Here is a 13600-nt window from a genome sequence, read left to right as displayed (position 1 = left end):
GTTTACATTACCACTTGCAATACATAAAAGTTTGAGGTGTGCCATATCCTCACCAGGATTTGGTATTGTCAGTCTTTTTCATTTTAGTCATTTCAGTGGGCGTGCAGAGATATCACTTTGTAATTTTAATTTGCCTGTGTCTGATGACTAATGAGGTTGAGTACCTTTTCATATGTTTCCATATTCTCTTTTGTAAAGTGCCTCTTTGAGTCTCTTCTCTATTTTTCTATTTGTTTGTGTGTCTTTTTCTTGTTGAATTATAGGAGTTATATATTCTTGATACATATGAGTCTTTTCTCAGACATTTATGTTGCAAATATCATCACCCTTTGAGTAGGTTGCCTTTTCACTATATTAATGGTGTTTTCTGATGAACAGAAGTGTTTTTATTTTTATTTTTAAATTTCTGGTACTTTTTGTATCCTAATTAAGAAATGTTTGTTTACTCAAAAATAATCTCCCACGTTTTTCTCTAAAAGGTTTATTGTGTTGTGCATCATATTTAGATCTTTAATTCATCTGGATTTGATTTTTGTGTATAGTATGAGGTGAGGGTTTAGATTCATTTTTTTTCTATATGAATGTGCAATTAATTGAGTATAAGCTGTTGTAATGACTATCTTATCTTCATTGCACTGCAGTATGATTTTTGTCATTGTTTGTATTCATATATGCTTGGGTCTGTTTCTAGACTCATTTCTGTTCCTTTAGCCTATTTGTATATGATTGTGTCAATACTACATTGTTACTATAGTTTTATCATATGCCTTGGTAGTGGGTAGAACACCTTCTCCAGCTTTGCTATTCTTCCAGACCGACTCTCACTCGCTATTCCTTGTCCTTTGCATTTTGCATGCATTTTGGATCGGCATATCAATTTGTCAATTTACTTACACGTGCACACACATGCACACACACACACACCTGCCTTTGCTGAAATTTTTTGGGGGATTGCATTGAATATTTGGATCACTTGTATAGTGGACAGTAAAGTTCTCTAGGTATAGCAGGTGGGAGAGTATGAAGAGAGCAGACTGGAAAGGTAAGTAGTCCTAAATAAGGCAAGGCACAATACAGTATGTTAGGTATTTTGAGCTTTGATCCAAGAACAATGAGAAGCCATTGCAGGGGGCATTATTAATTGTTGGTGATAGGCATGAGGCCCTCACCAGTGGTAGGCTCTGTGAGAATACAGTTCTGCTTTGTGGAAATACAAAGCATCCCACAAACACACATGTCCAGGTGTTATCTCTCACAAAGTTCAGTCTACAGCTGCATTTTCCTCTTCACTACTGCCTAAAGTGACAGAAAAGTGACTTCCAGAGATTATCAAGTCTATCTTTAAGAAGTAGATTCTTTCTTATTTACAGTCTCAGATTCATTGTTCCATAACTAAGTGGCACTAATAAGCCACAGTGAGTTTAATTGCATCTATCTCTTTGTGACAAGAATGCCATCCCAAAGCCCAGCTGTGTGGAGAGAGGAAGCATCTCCATGGGGCTGTCAGGGCCTGTCCTCTAAGTGGTACCTCTATAGCCTGTTAGCAAACAGAAAGGGCCACAACCCCTAGACATTATTATTGATAACCTCGGGCAGGGGGAGGAGTCCAGGCTGGGCAGGGCAGGAAGGGTGAAGGGAAGCATACAAATTTAATCTTAAGTCTGATATTCACACCAGCTGTGACTCATGTTTAGGGTTCACATTGCCCTAAAACGTGGTGTATCCAGAAGACCCAAAGTCTCTGGGTCCTTTGTCCTCTCCTCATTATGGATTTGTGTATTGTATGTGGGTATACATGTACATAGACATATACATAAAATATATATAATTTTGGAAATGTAGTGGCTTAAACATAATTGTCTACCAGGAGAAGCATTCCCTTTGTAATAAGTAAGGATGCCACTCTCTGTGGTTGTGCACTGCCCAATCTGTACATTTGTAAATGGCAACCCTGGTGCCATTATGAGTTTCTTTATCCATACAAGAGTTTCTTTGACCTCAGAAGAACCTAATCCAAGTTACTCCCTAGTCATCCTCCAATTTACCACAATCTGGCTAAAAAAGCAAAACAGAAATAATGGTGCCTGTGAGTCTCTCCACAATTGCAAAGGCAAGACAAAAGTTTATACCTATCTTCTCAAAAACTCTCATTCCCTTATTCAGCCTGTCCAAAGAGTTTTGGATAGCTGAACGTGTTTCATGTGAACTAAAGGGGTTTTATAGAAGTTTTGTGAATCCAGTTATTGGGAATAGCTAGGTTCTTCTGAAGCCAAGTCTGTACAAAGATGACCGGATCTGGTGTTGAATCCAGGTCTCCATTCTATGCCCTTTTCCTTAGAGCCAAGTTGCTTTTTGGGGTCCTTGGTGTCTTTTCCTATCTAAAATCCTTGGTTTGTGCCATTTCTATTCATTGTAGAAGTTTTACTAGAGTTGAAACTGAATAGGAGAGAGTTTGGGGTCATGTTCTCATTTCTCCCCAAATGAGCATAACTTATTCTCGAAGTAAATTAACTAACTATACTTTTCCTAGAGCCAGAATGTTGGGAGGAAAAGCATTTGTCAGGTCATAGAAAGGTCTGCTACATCCATTCTCCAAGACAATGGTTACCACTGTGCATTTACGTGCCTTCAGAAATCTGGGAAATGAAATCTCCCCCAACAAGGAAGATCTGCTCTAAGGGACCTGCTGCCTTCGCCTATCACAACTATCTGGTAGTGTCTCTGGACTGAAAAAAATATATATCACTTGGGCCGGCCCTGTGGCTCACTCGGGAGAGTGCAGCGCTGGTAGCACGGAGGCCGTGGGTTTGGATCCTGTATAGGGATGGCCGGTGCGCTCGCTGGCTTAGCATGGTGCGAACCACACCGTGCAAAGCGTTGCAATCCCCTTACTGGTCAAAAAAAAAAAGACATATATATATCACTAGGCATACAGCAATATGTGAAGCATTTGGCAAAGTGCCTTGCTCACATCCAACTTTTAAAAAATGGCAGTTATTGCTAGACTGTTACTGTTTTTGTGTCTTGCATTTTTTATTCCACACTGGAAATATATCACAGGATGCAATAGAAATAAGGTAATGGGGAAAGTGGAGGTTTATCAAAGTATATTTTGCAAATACTCTGTTTTTAAGCTGTTGCTTTTTAAGAATTCTCAATATAATTAAATTCTGGTGATGACTTCTTACTATTCAGAAAGAAATATGAGTTCTGTTTGTCACAGAACACTGAATTCCCAGGAAAACGAACTGAAATCCTCTAGGTCTTTTGTGCTCACTTTAACCCTGTGTTAGACTATTGAGTTAAGGACCATCCTCTCCATAACACACAGAAGTAGCAAACAAATAACTTTTCTCTAAGGAATTGCTTTTCCTAACACCACTTGGTTCTGCTCTGAAGCACAAAGTTGCTTAGTAATTACAGAACCAGGTGATATATTTAGCCATGTGTCCAATTCTATTAAAATTTTATGAGTTAGTCATATTGTATAAAATTCCCATGAGTAATGTTACATAAAAGCAAAGAAAGAAGGTTATTGATTGTTAGTAGAATTCTAGAGAAAAATCTTAAATGAAAATGTTTGCATTTTTTGTTGCTAATGTATAATGTCCTATACTCCAATTCTCTGTTAACATTATGTGTTTGGTGCCATTTCCTGATGCTACCCTGATTCACAGCAATGACAGAATATAAATTGTTTCATTCAAATGCTTTCGATAGTCATATTCCAGAATCAAATTTTTAATCTGCTCTTGTCCAGGTACTTTCTTCAAGAGGAATGTTTATGTTAAGGTTTTGCTGTGGATCGAATGTTCCCCCCAAACTCATTGATGCTTGACCCCCTGGGTAACAGTGTTCAGAGGGTGGGAAATCTAATTATGGCATTTGAAAGGTGGAGCCTTTGACAGGCGATTAGATCGAGGTCTGTGGCCTCAGAAATGGATTGATCCATTCATGGAGTAATGGGTTGATGGTTTAATGGGTTGTCGTGGGTATGGTTTTGATAACTTTATAAGGACAGTGAGAGAGTAGGTTAGTTTTCTCTTGCTCAGGCCATTCTCACCATGTGATTGTCTGCATGCCATAGGACGTTGTACAGAATCCCCAAGAAGAAGGCCCTCACCAGATGTTTCTCCTGGACCATGGACTTCCTAGCCTCCAAACTGTAAGAAATAAATTTCGTTTCTTTATAAATTACCCAGTTCAGATGTCCTGTTATAGGCAACAGAAGCGAACTAGTACAGGTTTGAAAGAAGGTTCAAGTTAAGGCAGGGATGTTCTAAGGAGAGGCCAGCAGGCTGTCCAAAGCCTGCTGGAGTGGTTTGAGGTTGATGGGTTGCCCCTGTTCTTGGTCTAGAAGTCTTTTGTTCTACAGGGGGCCTGATTCAGTTAGTGTCTGAGAATAATCTGTCTCATTGATCAACTCGCATTAACCCAAACTCATGAGAGACCAATGTCTAAAAACCAGATGGCTAATATATTAATTTGCAGTGAGACTATAACTGACATTGGAAATGCAAAAGTTATCAGCAGATTCTTACGCGCATCCAAATGATACCCAGAAAGTATGGAATTAGGAAATGGTTATTAAATGTTATGTTAAGTGTTGTTATGCTATGACAGTATGATGCCCCCATTTATATAAAATACACGTATCTGCACTCTCTAACCTCTAGGAAGAGTCCCAGGAATATTCATCATGATTTTACTATGTTGCAGCATAGACCATGGCTCTGTAGTATTTTAAAACAAGTATGGTGTTGGCATCTGGTAGTTGGTGGGGAGGACCAATCTCATTATGCAGAACTGTCCCATATGTTACAGGGTGGTTAGCATTCCTGCCCCCTACTACAGGTTACAATGATGCTTCCCAATTTTTATAACAGTTGAAAACACCCCCACATACTTTTCAATGCTCCGTGGGAGGAAGGAGTTCTCCCCCCCACCACCAACCTCATTAAAAACTTAAATCCCCACTGTAACTATTGAGGGTGGGAAATCCTATTATGGTAATTGAAAGGTGGTATCTTGAAGAGGTGATTAGATTGTAGAACCATGCTGTAGTGATTGGATTAATGACGATGGTCATGGGCATGGTTCTGAGGGCTTTAAAAGGAGAGGGTATGAGGATCTATCTCTCTTACCTGTTGTGCCATTTTCTGCCATATGAGACCCCTGGGTCACTGTTGCCACTGCCAAAACCCTCACCAGATGTATTCCCTGGACTTTGGACTTCTCAGCCTCAGAAACTAAGCAATAAATTTTATTTTTTTATATAAATTAACCTAGTTTCAGGTATATTTTTATAAGCAACAGAAATAGACTAATACACCTGGTTAAGATCCACAGGTGAGCCTTAGGTGGAGAGGGTCAAGAAGCTAAAAATTCTCTTCCTTCCACATAGCATACCCATTTTTTGATTGGCTTCTTTCTGAGATTATTTGGCTTGGTGCTTTTCTTTCCTTAGAAAATCACTTAGAAGTCCATATCATAAAATATCTGGGGACTTCTCACAGGAAGCCACCTGGGGACCAGGATACAGCTTATAGAAAAGAGTCCAAGGAGCGGGCTCTAAGGTTGTGCACAATCAATGCCAGTGAGTTTTGGTACAGTTTTTAAAGTGGCAGAATCTGTTCCAAAGAGATCCTACACAGAATTCTAGTGTAATATACAGATAAAAGTGAACTGTCCTGGTAGAAATGGTGACGGAGTGGAGGGTAGGAGTTGGCTAGGGGGGAATGCTCTGCCTGCTCAACTTCCTTGGTGTTCCATGAGCCAACCATAAGAAAACAATACAGAACTCTAGGGTTCCAAGGAACACTATTTGAAAATTACTGGTTGTCTTGGACCTTGCATAGTTTGGTCCTGCTCATTAAGGTAGACAATCACACATGTACTTGAGACCAAAACCTTACCTAGTGATATAGTATGTCCCTGTCCAAAGCGTGCTCCCGAAAGTCTGCAATGGCAAATGACAACTCTTTCTTGATTTGGGAGCTCAGACCTGGATACCTTTTCTTCAGTGGCATGAATTACTCCTGCATTGGAAAGGCATGCTCCTCCCTTCCTGGGACTGTGCTTCTGGGACTGTGCATTGCCATCGGAGGACAGTGAACTCCCTTTGGTGCTCAACTGCATCCTTCCCACCTCCCATCCCCACCCACTTATGACTAGATATGGCAGTATCTTTAGTTATCTCTTTCCTATCTTTGTAGACATCATTTTTTATTTTAAGGTGGCTTTTTACATTTCTGTTCTGGGCTATTCTGTATTCATTTTGTTGTTTAACTTCATAAAGGCAATTTTATTTATTTTGACTTCTCTAAAAGTCCAGAGGCACTCTGTGTGGTTCCAGGAACCACCCATCTAACTTCTATAGTTGTTTCTAGATAAAACTAGAGGGGGGAAATACAACAAAATTCAAGAGATCAAAAGGAAATCTTAACTCTTAGTTGCAGTGTGTTCTTTGTATATCTCCAGTAACTGGTAAAATGAATAGTTCATAAATGAAGATGCTTCCATCAGTCTTGAGTGGTCTATTTTATTTTATTTTGGGGGATCTATTTTAAATACAGAAAGGAAAACCTGTGACAGGAGTGGAACTGGAGAAGATGCATTTTCTCTGAGCACTCTCCCTTCCTCCACAGAACAGTTTCACTGATAGTTCACTACACTTTGGATAGGCAATGAAGAAGTTAAACATCTGGTAAGATTATTACTAAGAAGCATCTGCTATATTTTATCAGACTTCCAAGGCCAGCCTGAGGCAAAACATGTTTTTCTTCAGTGGTCCCAGTTTCGAACTGTTCAGATTTGAGTGTCTCTTCTTTCCCCTCTCCCTGTACACCCACTTTTGCTTCCCATTGCCTCCTTACTGTCTTCTTTAGGTCACCTAATCAGCTCTCTGATCAATTTTTTACTTTTAGTTTTACTTCTTAACTTTAATAAAAAATTTTAATTTTAATAAAAAATAAAATATTAAAATAAAATGATGAGCTGGTTATGTTAGCAGAATCTCAGCCATTCGGGAGTTGAGTAAGAATTGTGAAGAAGGCCGTAACTTTCAGAACTCGGGACAGCACTCTCTAGGGGCACTTACTGTCTTTCTACTGTTCCTGGAAGGAAGAGGAGTTGATAATCTGATTGGTCAACTTGAGTAACATTGACTTGTGAGTGTTTGTAGTGTTCCTGCATGTAAGAAGATATGCTCACCAATCCAACTCTCACTCTTCTATCCACGAGACTAAAGGGACCCACAGCCTATCCTCGGTTACCCTGTGACCATTTCTCTCAGCAGAGGCAGAAGCAGCTCCACAGAACCTTACTCTATGTGCCTAGCCCAAAATTTAAATTTAAGATGTGGTGGAAGTCCTGCTTGGGACTGAATTCTCACTTGTTTACTTCAATTGCTGCCTTCCAGAGAGCTGGCACTGGAATATTGGATATGTGTGCAGCTATTAATATAAGCATGCTTTATTCCTACTTGGCTGTTGTCCTTCACACAGAATTCCCATAGGTAATTTCATTGGTAGTACAGAATGGTGGAGGAGGACTGTAGGGAGAGGGTAGCTTTAATTGTAAGAACAGGAATAGAAAAATCTTAGGTCCACAGCCATGATAACAATAATGAGCCTCCTTCCAGCTCTACCATAATATCATGAGCTCATTGGAATTCACTTTTCACAGAGTGTCTTGGGGGCTCAAGATGTTCTCTTATCAAAGAGAAGATTTCTCCTCTTTTCCTCTTAAAATCATACAGGCTAGAAAGAGAAATTTAGAGAACTGAGATAAACCAAAAATAGTAAACTTATCCATAGAAACTAAGAATCATGAATGGTGGAAAAGTCCAGGCTTATAATTAATTAATATCAATTTACCATCTGTTCCAGATTGACTAACCCATCTGGTGTCTGCTGCCAGCTAGTATCAACACATCTTCCAGATGCCTCTGCTGAGTGTAATTATTAAAGTTTGTACTTGATTTAAAAACAGATGTAGAAGGGCAAAGAATATGTGTTTCCACACAATTGAAATTCTGATGGCTTTCACTTTTTCTGACAACTGTAATCTACTCATATAAAATCATTAGCTGGGCTGAAGGTATGCTTAAGAGTGACAACTGGAGTGTGTTTGAGAAAGTTAATTGTTGTGATGGTGAGCACAGCCATTAGTAATGATAAACAGGTATAACAGTGAAGTAGGCTCAGAGAAATTCAGTCTTCTCATTAGAAACTGAGAGATGGGTAATGTAAAAAGACTGGCAGGAGTACTCAAAATCACGCAATCACACCTACTAACTTAATGAACATGTTGCTACCCAGGTGCTGTCCTAGGTTCTGAAGCTTGGAGCACAAGAAGGTGGACTCAGCACTAAGGAGAATTGATTGTTTGTGAGGCTTGAAACTGCTCTAAGTAAAGCCTCGCTTTATACAGGCAGCCAAGAAGCAGCATGGTGCAGAGAGAACTTAGCCCTGGACTTGAAACCATATGTTCTGTGTGTGAGTCTTGACTCCACACTTCACTAGTTGTCTGATTTTGGCAAGCCATTTGATCTCTCTGAATTTGGCTTCTCATTTTTGAAGGGTTGTCACAAGAATCCTGATAAATCCCCTTGTAAACTGTAAATCAAGAGCTGTTTTAAATCCATTTGGAATGATTCAAGATACAAATGGATTTTAATAATCAATCAATAAAAATAAGTCTATCATTTAAAGTATCCAAAATGTTATTTTATTAAAAAGAAAAGAAAAATCAGATTTAACTCAGACAACTTTCATCCAAGTTCATCTACAAAAACTGAAAAATTTTCATGGGAAAAAAGTCAGAATAATTCTTTTATAAATCTTCAACTTGATCACTGTTAATTTATCATTTTGGTTTTTTTTTCTAATTAATCTCACTTTTGTGAGATGAACAGGTTGATACAGAGTGAATTCAATTTGATAAATATTAATTGAGAGCCTACTATGTACAAGGTGCAATGTTAGGCATTATGGAGAAGTGCAGGACTGATGCTCATACAGTATACACAGTCGAAGTTCTTTCATGTGTCTATGGTTAGCATTCATTCTTATTGGTTGGTGTTTGTTCCATACTGGTTGCTAAAGATTTCAAAGATCAGCTCTGGATAAAAGGATGAATCAAAGTTTCTCTTAGCCTTTTCCCATGACTTAGGTTCATAGAATCTAACTTAAGTTTACATTTCATGGGGGTATTTGTGGCTCCCTAAATTAACCCACAGTTTCTTTAGTGCTGTTTTTGTCATTGTTATTATCATTATTTCCCTGAGTGTTGATAATAGCTTCTACTTATTATTAAACATCAAGTGTGTGCCAGATATTATACTAAATTTATCCTTATTATACTGAAAAGTTTGCAAAATCAATAATACTATTGCCATTTTATAGGCCGAGCCAGGGACGCAGAAGTGATCAGTGCATTTCCTAAAGAGTGGAGGTAACTAGGAAGGGTTGAAAGACTTTACCACAGGTTTGTCTGATCTCAAATCTGCGGGGCTTTTAACCATTCCCCGTTGAGTTACTAGCATGATTGGCAAAAATTCTTTCCATCATGGGTTCCATTTCCCCTTGAGCTATACTCTACCTCTCTCTAGTACTTGTATTTCTTATCTTCTGTCAGGTTGTAGACTGGAAGCCCATATTTACACAGTGAAAAGAAGAAAATTTTTATTTCTAATCATAATTATGAAGATAAATGGCATTTATCCTATGACTAGATGGGAACATTTCAATCATCAGAACAGAATGGGTAGTAAACTCCTGTTATCATCAATAAAGACGAGCTCTTTCTTCATTGCAAAATCTGTTGCTACAGAATGCATAGAATTTGGGGAGTGGTGGAGACAGGAAAACTTTCTATGGGTATCTATGAATCAAGGCACCAAAACCTTCATGTGTCATCCAAACCAAAATAGACTCAAGGATAATTCCTGAAAGAGGGGTAAAGGAATGGGAGACAATTCTCATTGATTGTACCCTTATGATATAACTAGATAGGGGGACGGCTAACTAGATGGGGGGCTGGCTTTCATTCATTGCTTCACATAATTAGAAGGCTTAAATTCATTTTGTAGCCTCCTTTTAGCCACCCTTGTGACTCCGGTTTCATGACAATTAACCATGTACTAACTGTGCTAACTATTTGGATTCTGGTGTCTTTCATTTCCTTTGTCTTCTCCGCCAGTACTAGCATATTGACAGATTGCTTCCAGGGGATATTTTTAGTGCTATGGATAAGAAAATCTTCAGCAAAGGTCAGATCTTTCACTGTTTTAATTAAATTGCAGTGAAAAGAGATTATATCATAAGGGTGGCCAGCCAGCTAACTCTGCAGTAATATACACGAAGGCATCATAAGTCTCCTTCATCACCATGCCTGCGTAAGAGCAACGTGGGACAACAGGGCCAGGTTTTAATTTAAAATGAGGCTTGATAATTACTTAGATTTTTTTCAGAGTTGTCAAGGGATATTTAATAATGTTTTGTAGATCTACAGTGATTGTGATTATTACTTTTTATTGGTATTATACTTCATTACCTCTCCTTCAGATATGAGTTGGCAATTTTTAACCAACAGGGTGGTTGTGTCATCAGTTATTTAATCTCAGCAATTTAAATCACTTCTCTGACTTCCAGAAGATATAGATCTTCATCAAAAGTTTTCAAAAGCATTTTTCCACTTACTTACCTTTTCATCTATTCTCCAGAGGAGGAAATTGTTTTGAAACCAAATACCTTAGACAAATTTCTTCATGAGAAAAGATGCTTTGTGCCAAGGGAGAGAGAATGTTAAAGACTGTTCCTGAAGTGTTATGGCTATGACTAGGCTGAAATATTGCTACTTTGTAAATGAGTACAAACATTCTCACTTATGATACATCTGTTTCTTATTGGACCAAAAGCAAACAGCAACCCAGCTCAACAGATGACTCAGCCCAACCTGCCTCTTAGACTAAGTGAATGCGCAATAATGAATTTTTAAATTGGCTTTCTTGAGTTACAAATTAGGTAACATATTTATTTAAAATGCTAGAAAATATTCTCAAAACTATTTTTAAAGGATCAAAAAGAAGGATCTTATCTCACTTAGAACTGTCACATGGCTATTTGTTTTTGTAGATTCACAATAAGTGTGATTTATTAAGCAAAGACAAAAGCAGTTATGCAGAATGTGACAAATGAGAAACGTACCTCAAGACTGTATGCATACAGGACAGTGCTATGGTTAGGGACTGTTAGTGATTATCTCTTCTGATGAGTTCTTTTTTTGCTCAACTAGAGAAAGCAGGAAGGAGATAAGGGGGGAGGAAGGAAGGGGAGAGAGAGACAGAGAGAGACAGAGAGAGAGAGAGACAGAGAGAGAGAGAGAGAGAGAGAGAGAGAGACCTAATTAAATTGTAGGTCTACTTGCCTTTTTCTGCTTATAAACATGGTGAGAATGATGCCAACATCCCTTCACTGCTTCTTCCATATACATTCCTTTTTTACTTACTGAGAGCTTCCCTCTCCACATGCCAATTTAGCTGTAAGCCTCCCTCCTGTGAAGACTATGAAAAGTATCCATTAACTTCAATGACTTCAACTTCAGTGACAATCTTGTTCTTCGGGTGGCTATTTGTGGTTCAAAATCTGGCCCCCCTCTAACTACTGCCCTGATTCTTTCTTCCCCTTCATGTCCAAAATTCTTGAGTTATTCTTACTTTCTGCATTTGCTCACCATCCTCTCTCTTCTGTTTTCTCTCTAACTTGGCTTATGCCTGTTTTGTTTCTCTGCAACTGCCTTCAAAAGGTCACTGATTACTTCTCTGTGGAACTTCACAGTAGACTGCACTGCCCTTCCTAAAAAGCCTCTTGTCTTGGTTTCTGAGGCACCATGATATTTGCTTTTCCTCCTGTCTCCTTAACCACTCTTTCTTTGTCTTCTTCATGGAATTATTGCCCTGTGCTTGTTTCTTACATGCAGTTGTTGCTGAGAGTTTATTTCTAGGCTACCTTCTCACTTTCTCTTGGTGATCTCATCCATCTCCATAATTTGAATTTCTATTAAATGTCAACAATGTCCACTTCTCTATCTCCAGTCCAGACTATTCAGTTAACAGACCCATTGATACAATGACCTACAAGACATATCTACTTCAATATATAGCAGGCACTGAAAAGTCAACCTGTCCAGAATTAAATTCATCATCTCTCTGCCAGCCTCAACCATCCAAACACATTCTCCCTCTGTTCATTATCCATAATAATTAAAAACAGATTACTATGATTGAACCTGGAGTCCGCTATTCTTAATTTTTGTGTAAATTCCTCTCTTCCCGTTTCCACTGCACCACCATAGTCCAGGCCAACAAGTTTCCCTGCCTCGACTCCCTCAATAGTTTCCTCATTGTTCTAACACCTGCCTTAATTCTCTGCAACCCTGCTCCACCCTACAGCCAGAATCATCTTCCTTCACTGAAAATTTGATCAGGTTATTTTCCCCACTAAAACCATTAATGTCTTCCCAAAGCTCTTAGGATAAAATGCAAACTCTGTAACATGACATAAAATCACCTGCTCATTCTGGTTACTTCTTAATTCTTCAGCTTCATGTCTTGAAAAACCCCATCTCCCCACAGTCCTTCCAGAGATCTCTGCTTTCCTTCAACATGGAGAATCTGCAGGTGTCACTCCTGCTGCCTGCAGCACTCTTGGTGCCCTTCTTTACCTGGTAAATCATTACTCTTTTAGTCCTCAGCTGTGTTTTCCCTCATAATTTATTGTAATTTCCCTCTCTTTTCGTAGGCTGAAAGCAGGGGGCATATCTACCTTGTAAGAGCTCCTGGCAAATGGTAGTTGTTCATTAAACATTTTTAAAGTGATTGAATACATTTCAAAGGCTAACTGCACAGCAACGTTCTCCCGAAATGTCCTCACTATGCACACTTCTGCTTTCGAGGAGCTCTGTGGAACTAGTGTTGCTAAGTTGATTGTCCATTAATTTAATTAAACGGATCATGAAATCCAGAAGTAGCCACAAGGGGCATGAGTTCACTTGTCAACATGGACTCTGAGCTTTCAGTGGACTAAAAAGATGAGTCTTCAAGGCACCTGGGAAGAAACTACACTAGGCAGATGTCAACACGCAGGCTTCTAACTGTCCTCTCCTCCTAGGTGACTTGGAGACCTAATTTGAGCTCTGTCAGCTGCTGTCCTGCTTTATGTGGCTTCTCCTTAGTGTTCACTTCCTATAGCTTCACTTCCTACTGTCCTCATCTCCTTCATTGTTATCACCAATCATACTCTTTATGCTCCACTTTGCATGTTCAATTGATTCTGTTAACAATCCTGTCAAGTAGTCATTACTCTCCCTATTTAGTAGGGAAGAAACTGAGGCTAGTCTATGATCAAGTGGATATTTAGTGGCCAGGTTGGGCTTTAAACCCTAATGTCAGCACTCCTTTCATGGACTCTGGGGGGTGCAGGGCCGTCCTATACACTATTGTCACCAGCAAGTAAGTACTCAGTGAGTACGTTCCCACTGGATGAGTGCTGGTAAAGAAACTAAGATGTTGGAAACAATAGAGAATATTCTTTCCACT

This window comes from Cynocephalus volans, chromosome 2, assembly GCF_027409185.1.
Source record: "Cynocephalus volans isolate mCynVol1 chromosome 2, mCynVol1.pri, whole genome shotgun sequence".
Classification (NCBI taxonomy): domain Eukaryota; kingdom Metazoa; phylum Chordata; class Mammalia; order Dermoptera; family Cynocephalidae; genus Cynocephalus; species Cynocephalus volans.
Note: the sequence above shows the minus strand (reverse complement) of the source record.